This window comes from Pollicipes pollicipes, unplaced genomic scaffold (assembly GCF_011947565.3).
Source record: "Pollicipes pollicipes isolate AB1234 unplaced genomic scaffold, Ppol_2.1 Scaffold_6138;HRSCAF=7277_pilon_pilon_pilon, whole genome shotgun sequence".
Lineage (NCBI taxonomy): Eukaryota > Metazoa > Arthropoda > Thecostraca > Pollicipedomorpha > Pollicipedidae > Pollicipes > Pollicipes pollicipes.
In genome coordinates, this window is record NW_023596818.1 from 9,376,861 (window position 1) to 9,392,339 (window position 15,479).

The 15,479-nt window shown below is 54.7% G+C and overlaps 1 pseudogene; it reads left to right on the top strand.

Annotated features, from left to right (window-relative positions):
* The window catches only part of LOC119105289 (guanine nucleotide-binding protein G(s) subunit alpha-like), a 42,642-nt pseudogene that overhangs the window by 6,519 nt on the left and 20,644 nt on the right, over positions 1 to 15,479 (top strand).

Here is a 15,479-nt window from a genome sequence, read left to right on the forward strand (position 1 = left end):
AAATAATTTGAAGGTAGGACACCGTAATGGTCACAGTCGCCCATGCTCTGTTTGACATCGCGAACGACCAAACCGCAGTCAACACGTAATATGCACCCACATTGACCTGGTACCCACCCAAGGCCCAGTATACCCAGGGTAGTAGATGGCTAAGTATGCAAGACCCGGAAGAAGTTGGTCGCAAGGGACGGTTCAGCATATTCTGACCAACTGTGGTGTTTTGCCTTAGGTTAGAGTGCACCGTCCCTGTCTGGGTGTCTTGGCCGTATGTATGATACAGTGATGACGCAAGTTTGCCCGGGCTGTTCATATGAAAGGACTTCATGACTACATCATGACGATAGAAAAGGTTAGCGTTGCGGCGCGGGTGACGAATTTAAAGGTCGCAATATTTTGCATGTTACAACATGCGAAAGTTAAGTAAAAAATGGCTTAGGTGCGAAACGTTGATCAACCCAATTACAATCATGGCTTTTGAAGATAAGAAAAGGACTTAAGATAACGGAGGATTTTCGTTATTACTGCCTTGCGACAGATATAGCTCAAAACTACCTTGCGAACAAAATGGCGTCTACGGGCGGCCCGCTTTTCACGCGGTCCATATTTCATAACCTTTTGCCACTACTTTCCGTGCAAGTTTGAAATAACCCGGTGGCGCTAAGCGCAAAATTTAATTTCGCAAGACCTTTACCCTATTCACACCTTTTGAGACATTGCCTTTTTCGGATCCCCGGCAGAAACATGATTGCTGACGACCAGGAGTGTAGCTTCTTCCTCAGTTGTGGGGGTTTCAGTTGTGCTGGAGTAAGTGGAATGGAAAAGAGTGTCACTTCACCCTTGCTGGTGTCTCACTTTTCATCGTCTAGTGCACGGTTTGTGCCCCACTGAACGGCTGACGCATGCTGTAAAGCCTCGCTTTGGCCGGGCTCTTCCGTTGCCGGCGCCGGCGCTGCTCGGAGCTTAACCGGTCCACAACTGCCATCTATGGCGACCTCAATGGGCAGGACGAGCTGCCTCGAGAGGCCCGTTCTGGACGGGGACAGAATAAGCTGGGGTCGGCCGGCTGAGCCGGGCTTGTGCCGTCGAGGCCACCGTCCGGTCGTGGAACGGGGAGTTGCAAATAGCCGTAGTTGGTCAGATGTCGGGCCGCTCCACTGTGTAGCTGATGCCCGTCATCAAAGTGACGACCCCCGTTATTTCCTTGGCGGCTTGATGTTCAAGCTGGGGCGGACAGGTCCCACAACTTGCGCACAGCGCGATTTTACCCACTTCAGTGTGGCCCGTTGAATGCACGTGCTGAACCAGACTCTCCTAGCAAACGGCGAAATCACCCCTCCGCTAGTGAAAATGTTGGCTCTTCAACAGCTTACAGTCTGCCGGGTCTTTGGCACGCTTCCGGCGGAGACTGTAGTGAGCGTAACTCTGTGGCGAGGCAGCTATTCGTAAATAAAGAAGAGAAGAAGAAACGGAAGTTGAGCGCACAGATTCGTCTTAAATGTCGGGCACTCTCAAATTCCGTCAGTTGGAATTTCATTGTCGCAAATCAGTGCTGAGATTAGAGCAGGAATATCGCTGAGTGACCTTTATGCTCGTGACGCCTCCGCTGGATCCCATCCTGATTAAACGGATCGCGCAAAATACGGCGAATCAGGCTGTCTGTCTCACGTAAAAGGACATTAACGCCGACACGCTAAAGAGAAAATCCTAAGACACGTAAAAATCGCCTGTCCGTGCTGTGCTTGCAAATAGGCACATCATCTGACGCGGCATAGTCGATTTCTGAGATGCCGACATGTCTAAAGCACGTGGATCATGAACATCGAGACACACGGCTCAACAAAGTTCAAAATGGTCCGTTTTGGTTGTTGATACGCTAAAAAAACCTGTTTACTTACTTCTAACTTAATCAGATGTTTACCAGCCGACATGCCGTAGTTGATCTACCGGAGGCAAACCAGTACGGTGCGTGAGCCGTGGACGTGGGAACCCACGTGCCAGCAAAGCTCAAAGTTGTCCGTTTTTGCTTGACGACACGGTTCACCCTTGCCAGCCTTTGCAGTACTTTAAATTTAGCAGTCCCGTGCGTTGCGAATGTTTATGGTGCGTATGCCACATGCCTGTTACCCTAGAGCGAATCAACATCGCCTCATCGAATGGTGCTATGCTAAGAGTTGCAGGTGCCAGGATAAGCGTTAACGAATAAGTGCGACACATTGAGTTGCTTTGGGTAGGTAAGACAGTAATATAAGCCCTATTTCTCGGAGGAAAACCGGGAGAGTGGAGATAGAGTTGGGTTGATGTTTTGACAACATGCCTTTATCGTATTATCAACCCAACACTGTCTCCATTCTCCTGGTTTTTCTCCGGGGAATAAGGCTAATACTGCTGTCTTATCTATGTGAATAAATTTTCTCGCTAATGCACCGAATATCTTCCATTGGGTAGGGATGCTGTAGCACACACAGTAGCACACAGTTTTGGGCTAGGGAAAGGGTGAATGCGGACTTGGGGTGAAAGATTATGCAAGCGAGGATTTGCGATAGCGATATTTGCGCGGAAATGTTTGCACATCGGCTCAGATCGTCGGCGCGCTCTCTGGATATCTGCACGGAGTTCGACAAACGTTGAGACGCAATGCGAAATGTTGTCGGATCGCGCAACACAGCGTGCATGGCTGGCTGTGGCTCAGGCCGGCCGGCCGGCCGGCGGGCTCGGCCGGAGTCCAGGTAGCCGCTGGGCCGTCTGGCCGGGGAAGCCGTGCCGTCCCGCCGGCGGACGGTCCGCCGCGCTGACGCCGTCTCATTAGGCCGCCGCCGCCGTCGGCCAGCTGGCCCACGCATTCCTTGTGGGTATGCCTTTTGATCTGGGCTTTCGCGGCGCGTGCGATCAATAGGTGCCAGTCAGATGGCGCCGGTCTCATCTGCTGACGGTGGGGCGGGCTGGCCCGGTCAGCCGGCCGGCCGGCCCGCCCGCCTGTGCCCGCCTGTCAGCGGGCTGCTCCCGGCGCCGCTGGGGCCAACTCGGGTCAGCGGGTCGCGACCCGGGCTCGGCTGGCGAGGCACCGAGGCCCGACGCCGGCCATTTGTTGTCGGCCGCATGGCGTCGCCATGGCTACCACCCGCGACCGCCGCTGCGGATTTGACCACTGCCGTTAGTAGCATTTAGCGGCGGCGTAATGCCCAGAATCCATTGCCAGGGTTACTGCCAGCGGTTGTCTGATGGCGTTTCGTCGGCCGGTTTTGCGGCAGTGGCATTCGGCGGCGTCAGCGGTTCTTCGGACCATGCCTTATCGGCTAGGCGCCTCGCGGTGCGCGCGTCTGTATTGCATCCACTGTCCCGGACTTCAATTGGGTTGACGTCATGTGTTGGGTATAGCTGCACTGGATTTGTCAGGTTCGCCGATACACCCCCCCCCCCCCCCTCCCTTGGCGATAGCCTGGGGGTAAGGTGTTGGACTGGGCTGCAGAGGTGGCGAGGCTGCCGGTGGTTACCCCGCCTTGAAGAGATTCCCCTATCTGTGACGGACTGGGCTGGGGCCAGTGCCGGTGCCGGTGGTACTTGTGGTTCCCGCCACTCCGGCTCTCCTTGCCAGCCGTCCTGTTCAGTACTGCGTCGTCGGCGCCGACCTCTTTCCTAGCAGCGCCGTCACCGGCGCCGGTGGAGGCCGTGGGCCGTTCTGTGCTGCGGTGGTCTCCTTCCTCTCCATCTGCGCCTCACGCGTGCTGTGTCGTCCCGGCGGACGGAGTCGGGTGGCGCGTTTGGCGCCGCCCTGCCCCCCGGACCGCAGGGAAGGCCGAGCCGCCCACGCAGCCAACAGCTGCCCCCCCCCCCCCTGCTGTATCGGTTGGCTGTACTCATAACTGCAAACTGCAAACTGATGCGGTCTTCGGTGCCTGGGTCGTAGTTATAAATAGTGAGATTTGGGCCCCAAGATATGTCTGCTGTTCATGGGTTCTGTTTTCACCGAATCAACTGTTGGTTAGGCCCGAGCTTATAGCCGCCTATGGTACAGCAGTTTTGAGCTGGGGTTTCATTCCTCTCCCTGAATCTCTGTAGATGAATAGTCGGTATGCATATCCGGGCTGCGCTCATGGAACGCGTGGGTTGATCTTATTCCAGTCACTGCGCTCGGCTCCGCAGTAGACACGCTCCTGACAGGCGCACGAGATGAAGACTCGGCTGTGGGAGCAGTGCCTCCCGCTGGGACCTCTCCAGCTAAGGGCGCCAGCAGTAGGCGGGGAGGGGATGGGGGCTAGTTCAACGGTAGGGCAAGGCTTTAGGAGCATTTGGATTGGCTTCTTTCCATGCGCTCTGCGCTCCACCAGCTCCCCTCGCCTTTGTCCACCCTTTGGGGAGGGCTGGACGGCGCCCCCAGCGAGCGCCCGAACGCCAGTGTCGAGGCGGGACGAGCCGCTCCCGCCAGGACTACCCGTTTGTGACCGCGGCGGCCACCCCGCCAAGCCGCGTGCCTCTGTCGTTCCGCCCGCTTCAAGTGTGACCCTTCTCCGGCCAGGCGATGGGTCTGTGACGCTTGATGGTCGGCACATGTTAGGCTGACTTGATCTGGTTCAGGTCCAGGCTCCGGGACCCTGTCTGGACGGCCACCAGCTGAGCTCCGTATTTCACTGGTCAGCCACGCTCGGCTTCACTCAAAGCGTCGTGTTAAAACATGGGACGGCACCGTTGTCTTCGTCTGTTGTCACGAACCCGTTACACCGCTTTTTATGTGACTTGTCAAGTTATGAGAATGTTTATCAAATGGGACTAGAACGTTGAAGTCAAATGTGATATGACGCTACCATCTGAAACAGACATTTGTGAAGAGGTACAAGGTGTGGTGTGGGCACACATCCCGTACTACCAAACCATCATATTTTGCCAATGTCGACCTGGTAGGCTCTCATTATCGACTCACTTTTTCGAGCTTACTGATTAAGCTGAAAGAACTATTTCGGAAGTAAAACACCCACCCCCACCCCTGCCAGTCCTGCCCTCCCTGTACAGACGGACGGTGCACGCCGAGCCCCATACCGATACAGTCGGCGAGGCAACAGCGCTGACCGGCGCCGATAACAACTATCGATGGTCTCTCGCGTTGGTCCCAACATTCCTCAGATATCTAGGTGGCGAGGTATGTGTGGTGTCCGCTGCGTGACCTGTCGTGCGTTATCAGGCATCTGGGCGTAGCCTGGACAGGCCAGACGCCGAGGCCGGTTTTCGCCTTAGCACGCGCCCGGGTGGGGGTCAGTTTGCCACCCCCTAAAGTTGTTTTTATAATTTTTTCGAAAAAGCGCGGCATAACCGCGTCAAACTTTGCCTAAGTGTGGGCAGTTGAACGGCGGATATTTGTGTTAGCAAAATTAGACTACCTTGTAAGGTCGCTGACCTATGGCAGGTCAAAGTCAAGCCGTGGCTGTCAGCGAAGGCAGTTTGTAGGGAATCGTTCAATCTAATGCGACATGGGGGGGGGGGGGGGGGACTAGAAGAAGCCGCACATATCTGAGATAGTTTCGTAGACAGACAATAGTAGTTAGGATTACGACAGATCCCATTGACCTTGGGTCAGGTGTGAAGGTCAGACTGAGGTCAACACCAGTCCTGTTTTTTGCCGGAAAGCTTTTTATGGGCTCGTTTCTTGTGCTTGTTTCTTATCTCGTGATAGCAGGGAGCGCAGTAGACATCTTCTGGGACCTCTGAAAGATAAGAGTGGGTCACTGACCTAAAATGGCCCAGATCAGCCCTTTGTCCCATGAGCATATCGTCTAGCCCAATCCCTGACGGTAATTCATCTTCAAAAATAAAGACTTTTCTCTAGACTTCTGGCTACATGATCTTATAAAGGTCACACAAGGTCACTCTTTTCAAATGAATGCCAGTGGCCTTTTACTTACATGAACCAGGTATTTAGGTTCAAGGCGGTTGAATCAGGTTTGGGGGCGCTTAGGACACCAATCCGGAGTTTGACCTTATTTGACCTTACTCGACCCGAGGTCCAGGACATAGAACCTTCAAATTTAGACACAAGCGAGTTGACAGGTGTACCTGTCCGCCCTGCTGTGAATTCGGTGTTTCAGGCTCTTAAATTTGTAGATCTCAGGCGAGGTCAATTGACGCTCACCCGGGCATGTGGTATTCAACCGGCCACCCGGACGCGCGGCAAGCAACACCCGTTTAACCGATGAGAGGTGCTGTACCTCTGGTTTGGACGGACTGGTTTACGTCATGCTGACCGTATGCTGTGTGTTTCAGGTGCTGGTGAATCGGGCAAGAGTACGATCGTCAAACAGATGCGGATACTTCACGTGAATGGCTTCAGTGCAGAGTAAGTCCGTCGGCCCTAAAGGATGCCCTGTCGGTGTGCTCTCCTGACCCGTCTCTCTCTCTGCTGATCCGCCGTGTCTCCACGACCCGCCCCTTGCCGGTGCGTCTTTCCGATCGGTCCTCCTGCCGGTGTGTCGTCCGGGCTCGCCTCCCTGCCGATCCGCTCTGTCTCCACGACCCGGCAGGAGGACTCCTGCCGGTGTGTCGTCCGGGCCCGCCTCCCTGCCGATCCGGTGTGTTTCCACGACCCGACAGGAGGACTCCTGCCGGTGCCCTCCCGGCCCGCCTCCCTGCCGATCCGGTGTGTCTCCACGACCCGACAGGAGGACTCCTGCCGGCGCCCTCCCGGCCCGCCTCCCTGCCGATCCGGTGTGTCTCCACGACCCGGCAGGAGGACTCCTGCCGGTGTGTCGTCTGGGCCCGCCTCCCTGCCGATCCGGTGTGTCTCCACGACCCGACAGGAGGACTCCTGCCGGTGTGTCGTCTGGGCCCGCCTCCCTGCCGATCCGGTGTGTCTCCACGACCCGGCAGGAGGACTCCTGCCGGCGCCCTCCCGGCCTGTCTCCCTGCCAATCCGGCGTGTCTCCACAACCCGTCCTCCTGCTGGTGTCGTCATGACCCGGCCTCCTGCTAAGTGTGTCCTCACAATCCATTCTCTGCCGGCCCGCCGGCCCGGCCGGGCCAGACGTCTGGGACGGGATCTGGTGCGGCTGAAACGGCAGCCCATCATGGGTGGTCCCGTGGTAAAATAGCGGCCCACCTTGGTGGTCCTGCAGTGGTTGTGTTGGTTGCGTTCGACCATCGACAGCGGGCAGCAACCTGTGCAAGTCCGTGGCGGCACATCAGCAGCAGCCAGGGGACACGTGGCTTGTGTAGGTTTTTATTGCTGCGAATCGGACACTAGGTCATTACTGCGCCCGTGCTTGTGCTGTCGTTGCGCCGGAAGCGCGTGTCATCGACGTCGTTAGCATCAGTCTCAAGTTACAGCCTGGGCATCGCAAATAAGTTGTGAAAACGGGGCTGTTAGGTAGTATGGCTCAATCAACCAACCGATAAAGGGTGCACCAAGGATCTCGTGGTGCTTAGCAATTCTAGCAACGGGCACATAGCTGGGTAGACCCGTGGCGTGAAGTTATAGCTTTCCTCGAAAGATGTATTTTGTCCTAGGTCTGAGAGCTCTAGTCGTAAATATGACGGTGTGTGAATGCAATTCACGTAGGTGAGTTAAGATGAGACCCTAAATATCCCCGTACCTGTAACTTACCGCCACCGGAAACGCCGTCTAAGTGGCTGGGCGTAGTGGAGGTACCCATTTGTGGCAGTGGTTCAAAACCCGACACTACCTGCTTGCATTACAATACGTAGTTTGTTAGGTAATTAAGGAAGGTAGAATCTTCCGAGTGCGTACTATGCGTAGGAGTGTGCTGCAAACGGATTTGTAAGTCCATTCTGCTCATGCATTACCAAAAACCTGCTGTCATTTCTTTGAAATGTACAGTTTATATATATATATATATATATATATATATTATATATATATATATGTTTATATACAGATACGGTTAAAGATAAAAGTTTCGCCCGTGAAAGCATGCTGTTGCTTCTGCTTGTATTTAGCGGTATGATGATTAGCTGCTCTGCCTGGTCTGATGCCTTTCTCCTCCATGTAGCTTCAGCCACAGTATGCCTGCCGCCGGTCATGGTGCTCCAAGAAGCGGTCATGCGTTGTAGCAGTGGTGTCGTTACATGATGTGAACATTTGTAAGCTAACTTCGTTTTGGCACAGGGATCAAAGTAGCCGTTTGATGTTGGCCTGGATTTTCACCGCTATGATTGAAACTCGTGACTTGGGCAATAACAGCTATCGACAAGTTACCTCAGAATGATTGTGATGTTGTCTTACACGATATAATGTTCACGTGTGCCGTGAGCATTATACACAATGTTGGTGACAGCTTAAATGTAAAAAGTCAAAAATAGATGCAGACTGGATTCAACGTTGACGGATGAAAACGCTGAAAGACTAGACAAAATGCTGAGGCGAATGGCTACACTGAGCATCAGGATGCTCCGGAGCGGCGCTTACAGATTGTTGTCAGTGTCGGTATCAATAACGAAGCCTTGTTTCGGTAAGGGAGCCGCGTGGTCAGACAACATTTATGGCAAGACGAATACGAGGCTTGTTGCCCGTTCAGGCTCAGACGGAATCTTGCCAGTTTTTCCATTACCCAGTTTGGATTTGGCGATTCCTTTGTCGTTCTGTTTATAGTATTGTTACAATATGGTTTTATTTGAACCCGTCCACGAGTGACAATGATTAAAAAATGGTTAAGCCGCCGAGAAAATCGTGAGTTGCTGCTGGTGCAAGCATCAGACAGGAACAAATGGGAATTTTTCGATGTCATCTGCAAAAAGATGATTGGAGCTGGTTTCTGAAACAATGCGATGGCCAGGGGTGCAGTTTCGCCAAATGTATCGGGAGGGGGAGGGGAAGAGGGGGGTACTCACCTGGACGCACTCACCGCTCAGAAGGATCGGCGTCGACGTGGGGCAGCGATGCGCCGGCTTGCCTCCGGACCTCAAAAATCAATCTGACTAGATCCCAGGATGTTCTGGAGTTGGCGAACCACACGACCGGACAGTCGGCGCGCCCCAAAGCAAAACCCTATTAGTTTTTCATTTTGTTTACCATTAGGCGAAGTTGGAGGCACTAATTCTAGTTCGTTTTTGCAGTGATGACAAGTGATGACTTTGCCCCGATTGGGACCATTTTGTTCACCATTAGGTGAAGATGGATGCGCTAATTCGAGCTCGTTTTTGTTTTGCCTTTTCTTGCATGGCTTTCTTTTTTCTTGCATGGTTTTAAGACGGGGTGAGAAAGAAGGGACCAAACTTGCGTAACTGCCCGTGTCTATAAAGTCCATGTTCCCACCTGAGTAATTCTTGCAATTTTAGGGGAGGATTTATAAGAGGCATTATCATCACATATGAAAGGATTGTTTGGCCTAGCGTTTTGGTTTGGTGTTAAATATGCATTAGTTTTGACGGGCTGATTCTTTGTCCTTTCTGGTTAGCTCAGTTGGTAAGTTGGCTCAGTGGCTATTGTAATCAATACCCTGGTTCGAATCCCAGTAATTACAAGAGAATTTGGGTTGTGATGCGCACATGACTGGAAGCCAAACATTCTCCGACCCTTCTAAGGTCGGTCGATGTCGACGGCGACGTCGACGGTCGGGAAATTAACTGGCCGAAACATGGCGCTCGTACTAGCATACCAGGCCAGGACGAGAGCCCGAACAATTATTCCACCCGTGGTTTCTTGCAGTGTTTGGTGAACAACCTCCTCCACCACAATGTTTCGCATTGTGGTGGAGAAGGCTTGCCACCAAGCTAAGACAGCGCTGTTGCAAGGAGGGGGCCCATTTGTGAGTTAGGTGTTCAGCTGCAAGTGGGGTTGGGGTGGGGGGGAGGGGAGGGGGGAGAAATGCGATCCTATACCACTGCAGCGATTTTTCCTGTTTCGTAGGGGTGGGGTCGGGAAGAGAACAATGGCTTCCTCGGCGGTGCTGGGCATTGCTCAGCGGCGAATGCCAAACTCACGGTTGGGTTGACCCCTGCCCGACTGTGAGCCACGTTTTGCGTGACTGTCCCGAGCCACACAGCCGGACTGGCGCCGGGCGCGCGCCCCTCCAGCCGAGCCCGGCCGCCGCCGCTGGGACCGCCCCGGTCTGGAGCAGGTCGGGGTCGAGGGCGGCGGCCCAGGGCACTGGGGGCGTGGGAGCGGCGGCTGCCCCGGCTGCGGGCCGGCTGGCCGTCCGTCTCCGGGGCCGCGGCGAGCCCGGTCAAGGTGAGCCGACACGGCTGGGAAGGGCTGCGCCGACCCAGAGACGCCCCGCCGGCCGGCCGGCCGGCAGGCGGCGCCGGCGCAGGCGGCCGCAGCCAGCGCTCAGTCCGGCTAAATTGGGACCGCCCGGCGCCGTACGTTGGGAGCTTGCGACTCTGAATTGATTGTGCCAGTTGGTTCGTGTTTAAAACCGGCTTTGCTTACTTGAATACCTGAACTTGTTGAATTAATCACTCCCCGGTGTTCGAAGAAAGAGTATATTTCTGACGTCAAGGACGTTTATTATGGGCGATTGGCTTTGCCGGCTACCGTTGCCAACTGTGTCACCGGCGTACCTCGTCTGGTGCTCAAGCACTTCGCCCGCGGGTGTGGGTGGTCCTAGAACTGTCCGCGTCGAGGCAGCGTTCGAATGTTGTAGAACAAGGCTCGTGGCGACTTCCCGGTCGTGGAGATTGGTTTTCAGGTGTGTGTTGTCGCTGACTTCGTGGCATGTATTGGGCTGTCCCCTGGGCTGTTCTATTGTTGGTTCGAGTTTGGCAGCCCGGCCACTGGCTTACAACCGCCTGGAACTGGTCTTAGTCGGTTCCGGGTACTGTGGAGGACTCCGCTGGCAGCATCATTCCCCCGTTCATGCCTTTGCAATGTCAATGGCTTTGCAATGCCGCTTTATGCTGCATTCTCACGTGGCCCCCATTTTTCGGTCCAGACTGCATGCACCAGCCATGAGTAGGCGGAAGTGCCCCCTGGTGGGGCCTCCGTCCGAACGCCGAGCACAAACCTTGAAGAAGGGTGCGGACGAAGAGTGCTTGGCTGGTGAACTCTCGGGTTCGCGCGCTTTTTTGACCCACCGCTATCCAGTCTCCTACATCACATAGCCCATGACTGACCGAAAGGGCTGTAATCCGAACAGCCAAACCAAACCTCTGAGGGTGCGGCGCGGCCCGAATTTCCCATGTAAGTTGCTTCTAATACGCAGTAAATGTGCTCGAAAGCGTGGGAAATGTATGTCGTGCGCGGCAAGATAAGACGCATCTATTGGAGTGTGCACCCCTTGACTCTCCTTAAATAGACGCTCCTGGTCAGTTTTCGCGTGTTTTTACTTTTTGAAGCAGCTGGTGAGTCAAAGACACGACATGGTCGCATTGTCTAAAACTGGTTTTACCTGGCTGGCATTAAGACCATTTCGTCTAAAAATAACCCAAATTGTTTTAACTCAGACTTGTCGACTTCGATGTGAACATAATAAATGCTGTTTTACATCGAGTGCAGTGAAAAAGGAACCACGAATCTCGTGAATCACCCAGTCCCGTCCGTACTGAGGTGGAAGACGCCGGATGGCAGCCCCAGTGACCGCAGATCGCAGGGGAAAAGGTCTGCGTCGGGGGTGCACCATTCGTCTCATTCATCCGAGGACCGCTTCCGGGATAATGTGATGGCGGATATGATGATTAAATCATCATTTCAAGCCGTCTCTCAGCGTGGGCCACAGCGTGTGGCATTTATTAAAACCTGGAATGCCTCTTTAGTCAAAACTCGGTGGGTTCCTGGAATGCCACTTCACTCTTGCTCTGGCATACTCGGTAGGGCACATCCCCGCCCGTCTTATGGCTGGTCATAGAACTCTTCCTAGTATACATGCTAGCCGATTTTCGTGATGTTTTGCCGCGACGTCAAGAGTAGCTTTTAAGCCAGGTAAAGCCAATAAAAATGATTTCAGCCGGCATAAACCACTGGCATGGCTTTGCCAGGGACAGGTGGCTTTTCGCCAACCCAGCTTCGTGGAGCATGCCAATCGATTCACTAAGCGGATTATATCGGAGACATGGAGGAACAGGTCCAGGTCCGCTTCCGTCTTTTCAAATGTTTGCGACCTCCGGCTCACGAAGCGCGTCGCCGCCGCCGCGTCATTCACCACCCTGTCACGTCAGCGTTCGGTTCCTCCCACGAGCAGCCACGTCTGGGCGGCGGTCGTCCGGAGCGGGCCCGGATGAGACCCGGGCCACCCGAGCTGCCGCTAGTCATTTCGCGGCGGCGCTCGGTGCCTGGGCGTGAGCGCCGGCCGCCGTGTGGCGGTGCCGTGCCGGGCTGCCGCCGGGCTTTGATCCCGGAGCAGCTGGGCCGGGCCGGCTTTTATCCTGGAGCAACCGGATGTATGTTGTCTGCGGTCCCAGGGCATTTATGCGCTCCTGACTCCTAGGGCAGTCTAAAATTGTCCGTCTGTAACTCGGGGCACCCGGACATTTGTGCTCCTTAGTTCCGCAGCGCCTGAGACGGTTACTGCTCGGACGCAGCCCTTGAGCGGAAGGGCACGGTTTGCGTGCGGCGCTCCTGTGGCCGTGTCCGTTCTGGCCGTGCAGTGTTGGGTCGGCCGGCGCCGGCGCACTGGCCATCCCGGTCCACCTGGACCAATCAGGCGGGCCCATTCACCGCGAGCCGGCCGGCCATGTCGTCCGGTCGCGCGGGCCGGCCGGGCGCGGTGCCTCGCGCCGGCGCCCGATCTCCGGACGTCACGTCCGGCCGCCGCCCACGCGCCAGGTGACTGACGTCGATACGGGCCGCCCCCTGCCGTCCCGCGCCCCCCCCCCCCCCCATCCTCTGTCGGCTGGCGCGCCCTTCGGCTGGTGGGACGACCCGCTGCTGACGGCGCCTTCCACTGGCCGGACCCGCTGCTGACTTGACCTTTGCCGGACCGGACCTGCTGATGACAGGGCCTTCGACTGGCCGGACCCGCCGCTGACCGGATCTCCGGCTGGCCTGTCCTGATCTGACCTGGTGCGGCAGCGGCTATCATGTCGCTCGTTACCTGCTCTCCTGACCGGTCGGCGCTGACCTGACCTGACCTGACCTGACCGTCCTCCGTCCCTCCGGCGGCCCGCCGGCGGGCCGCCGACGACCCTCCGCCGACCGCCGGCCGCCTCTTTTGATGTCCCGGTGCCGATCGTGCCCAGGGGCCGGCCCCGCTGCCCCGGCCGGGCCGGACCGGGCCGGGCTGGGCCAGGCCAGGACCGGCGGCGGCGGCGATCGATGGAGACCGCCGCGGAAGTGACTCGGCCGCCGGCCGCGCTCGGTTCAAGGTCCGCCGGCCGCCGCGCATGCGCGCTGGCCGCGTCGGCGCCGACGGCCGCCGCCGGCCTGCAACAGGCGTCGGCGGCCCCTGCGGGCCCCGCGCCGCTCGTCGGAAGGGCGGGTCGGAGACAGGTGGCTGGGGACGCCGAGCACCCAGCGCCCCCCCCCCCTCCCCACCCCCACGGCGCCGCGTTCACCCGGCTCGACCCCTGTCGGGCTTTGGCGCCGGCTTATCGCTCCCACTTCTTGTCGGTTTTTTTTTTTGTCGTGTCGAGCCCTGTCAACGAAAATATCTTTTAAATATGCGGTGCCTAGATCGCGTGCTTCTAGAACGTGCTAACTGCTTTGAGAACATTTGGCTGCTGTGATGATGAACTGAAAATCGTGATTAGGCGGGTCGGTCTGTAAGGTTTTTTAGCTTTTGTGGATGATATTCACTGTAACCTATATATGTAAAGGAAGTCCAGCATTGTAATGCAAATGAGCATTAAAGAGCGATGTGCGGGTTTGGTTACGTCTCGATGAGTGGATCTTCGTAAAACTCACACTTTGTCCTAAGGTAATCAGCATTGTGTGCTGACTGAAACGTGAAATATGTTTCATGGACCCACTTAAAGAGAGTATCCTACCTTTTTGTTCCTTTCGCTTGCTGCTACATCAGACGCCTACGATTTGATCAGGAATGCCAGTTTCCCGAAATCCTTTTGAATAGCGCAGAATTTCTATTTGAAGTAACCGACCCTGCGGGAGAAATTTCATTTGACTCCCTGCTTAACATTATGAAAGAAGTTTGGCGTAATTTGGCCTCACTTGGCTCGCTTTTCCAACGTGTGTGATCTGTTAAGTTTGCAACACGCTGGTGTGTCAAAATGTCCGTGTAATGAATGTTGCGACAGCTACACTCCGTTCGGTCAAAAGGCATGCGAACATGAGGCTATTATCCCGCGAATTCAACGAAACGTTATACTATGACTTTTATTTTTCTCTTATGTGGAGATGTACAGCGTTTACCACAGCGGCTCTTTTCGAGGCGCGCTTTGGTTTGGGGATGGGAGTATCACATGATCCATGTGACGTACTGGTTCAAACGCCAACCAATGCGCTTCTCGGTAGCAGGCCCGTGCCCGCTGGGCCAATCACAAACGTTCTCTGTTATTTGCATCAGTAGAGTGGCGCACGGCGGTCGCCATGTGACTACAGGGAATAAGCGAAATGCTGTTACATAGCGGTGACAGCGTGATTTGGGCTCAAAAGTAATCGAAATTAATATCCTTATTTTGTCTTGACGGTGATGCAGAGGCACCGTGGAGACATAATGTGTCATTGTTAGCCAGTGCTGTTATTAGACGTAATTAGCCGTGAGGTTTCACAGTGTTTTTTAATATGTCCCGAGGGGTATTGGCTTTAAAAACAATGTTGCACATCTTGAGATGTTGAAGCAAGCATGAATGATAGGATGAAATTAGGATAAAGTAATCCTTTTTTCTGATAGCATGAAATGAGCTTAGAACTATTGGTATGCTTTTAAGTGGAAAAGATCCTCAACACCTTACTGTTTGATTATGTCAATTATGTCATGAAACTTCTGTGTGACAGCATTCATTTGTAGTTCTTCAATCTCCCGAGAGGTGGCCATCGCCAGCACTGGATGTGTGCTGAACCAAGTATCATCAGGTGCCTGAGTTTTAGCTCCTTCTCATGGTGTCCTTACATATTTATCCGTGAGGTTAAGGTGCTTTCTTGTATTTACATGCTCGGCTATAGCGCTATTCTTAAGTCATTCGATTACAAGTCTTATTCCCGCTATGACTATTTATAACGTCTTGCGCTATGTAGCACAAAAGGTAGTTCTTATGAAAAGCATGAACAGGTTGCACAACATTGGTTGAGAGTCCAATGCCGGCGGCTATACCTGGAAGTCATCGTCACAAACACCAGATATGAACGACTCGGTAATTCTATTTTTTATCACCTTGGACGCCACATGACCAGTGGGATGGCAGGATTTGAATGACGTCATTACGGTGTCATGGGTGCCTGAGCAACCTTGAAATAGTCTGCGCATCTTCGCGGGCGTGTAGCTCAGAAAGTAAAGGACTGAAAAGAGTAGGGCTTCGAACTGCACCGAATGATATGCAAGATGGCTATTTTGGCTCCAAACCCCTCACAAATGTGGGACACTTCCGTTGATACCATATAGTCGGACTAGTTTGAAACGGTCGGACGCTGCAGCGGTTGTTGACTCTTA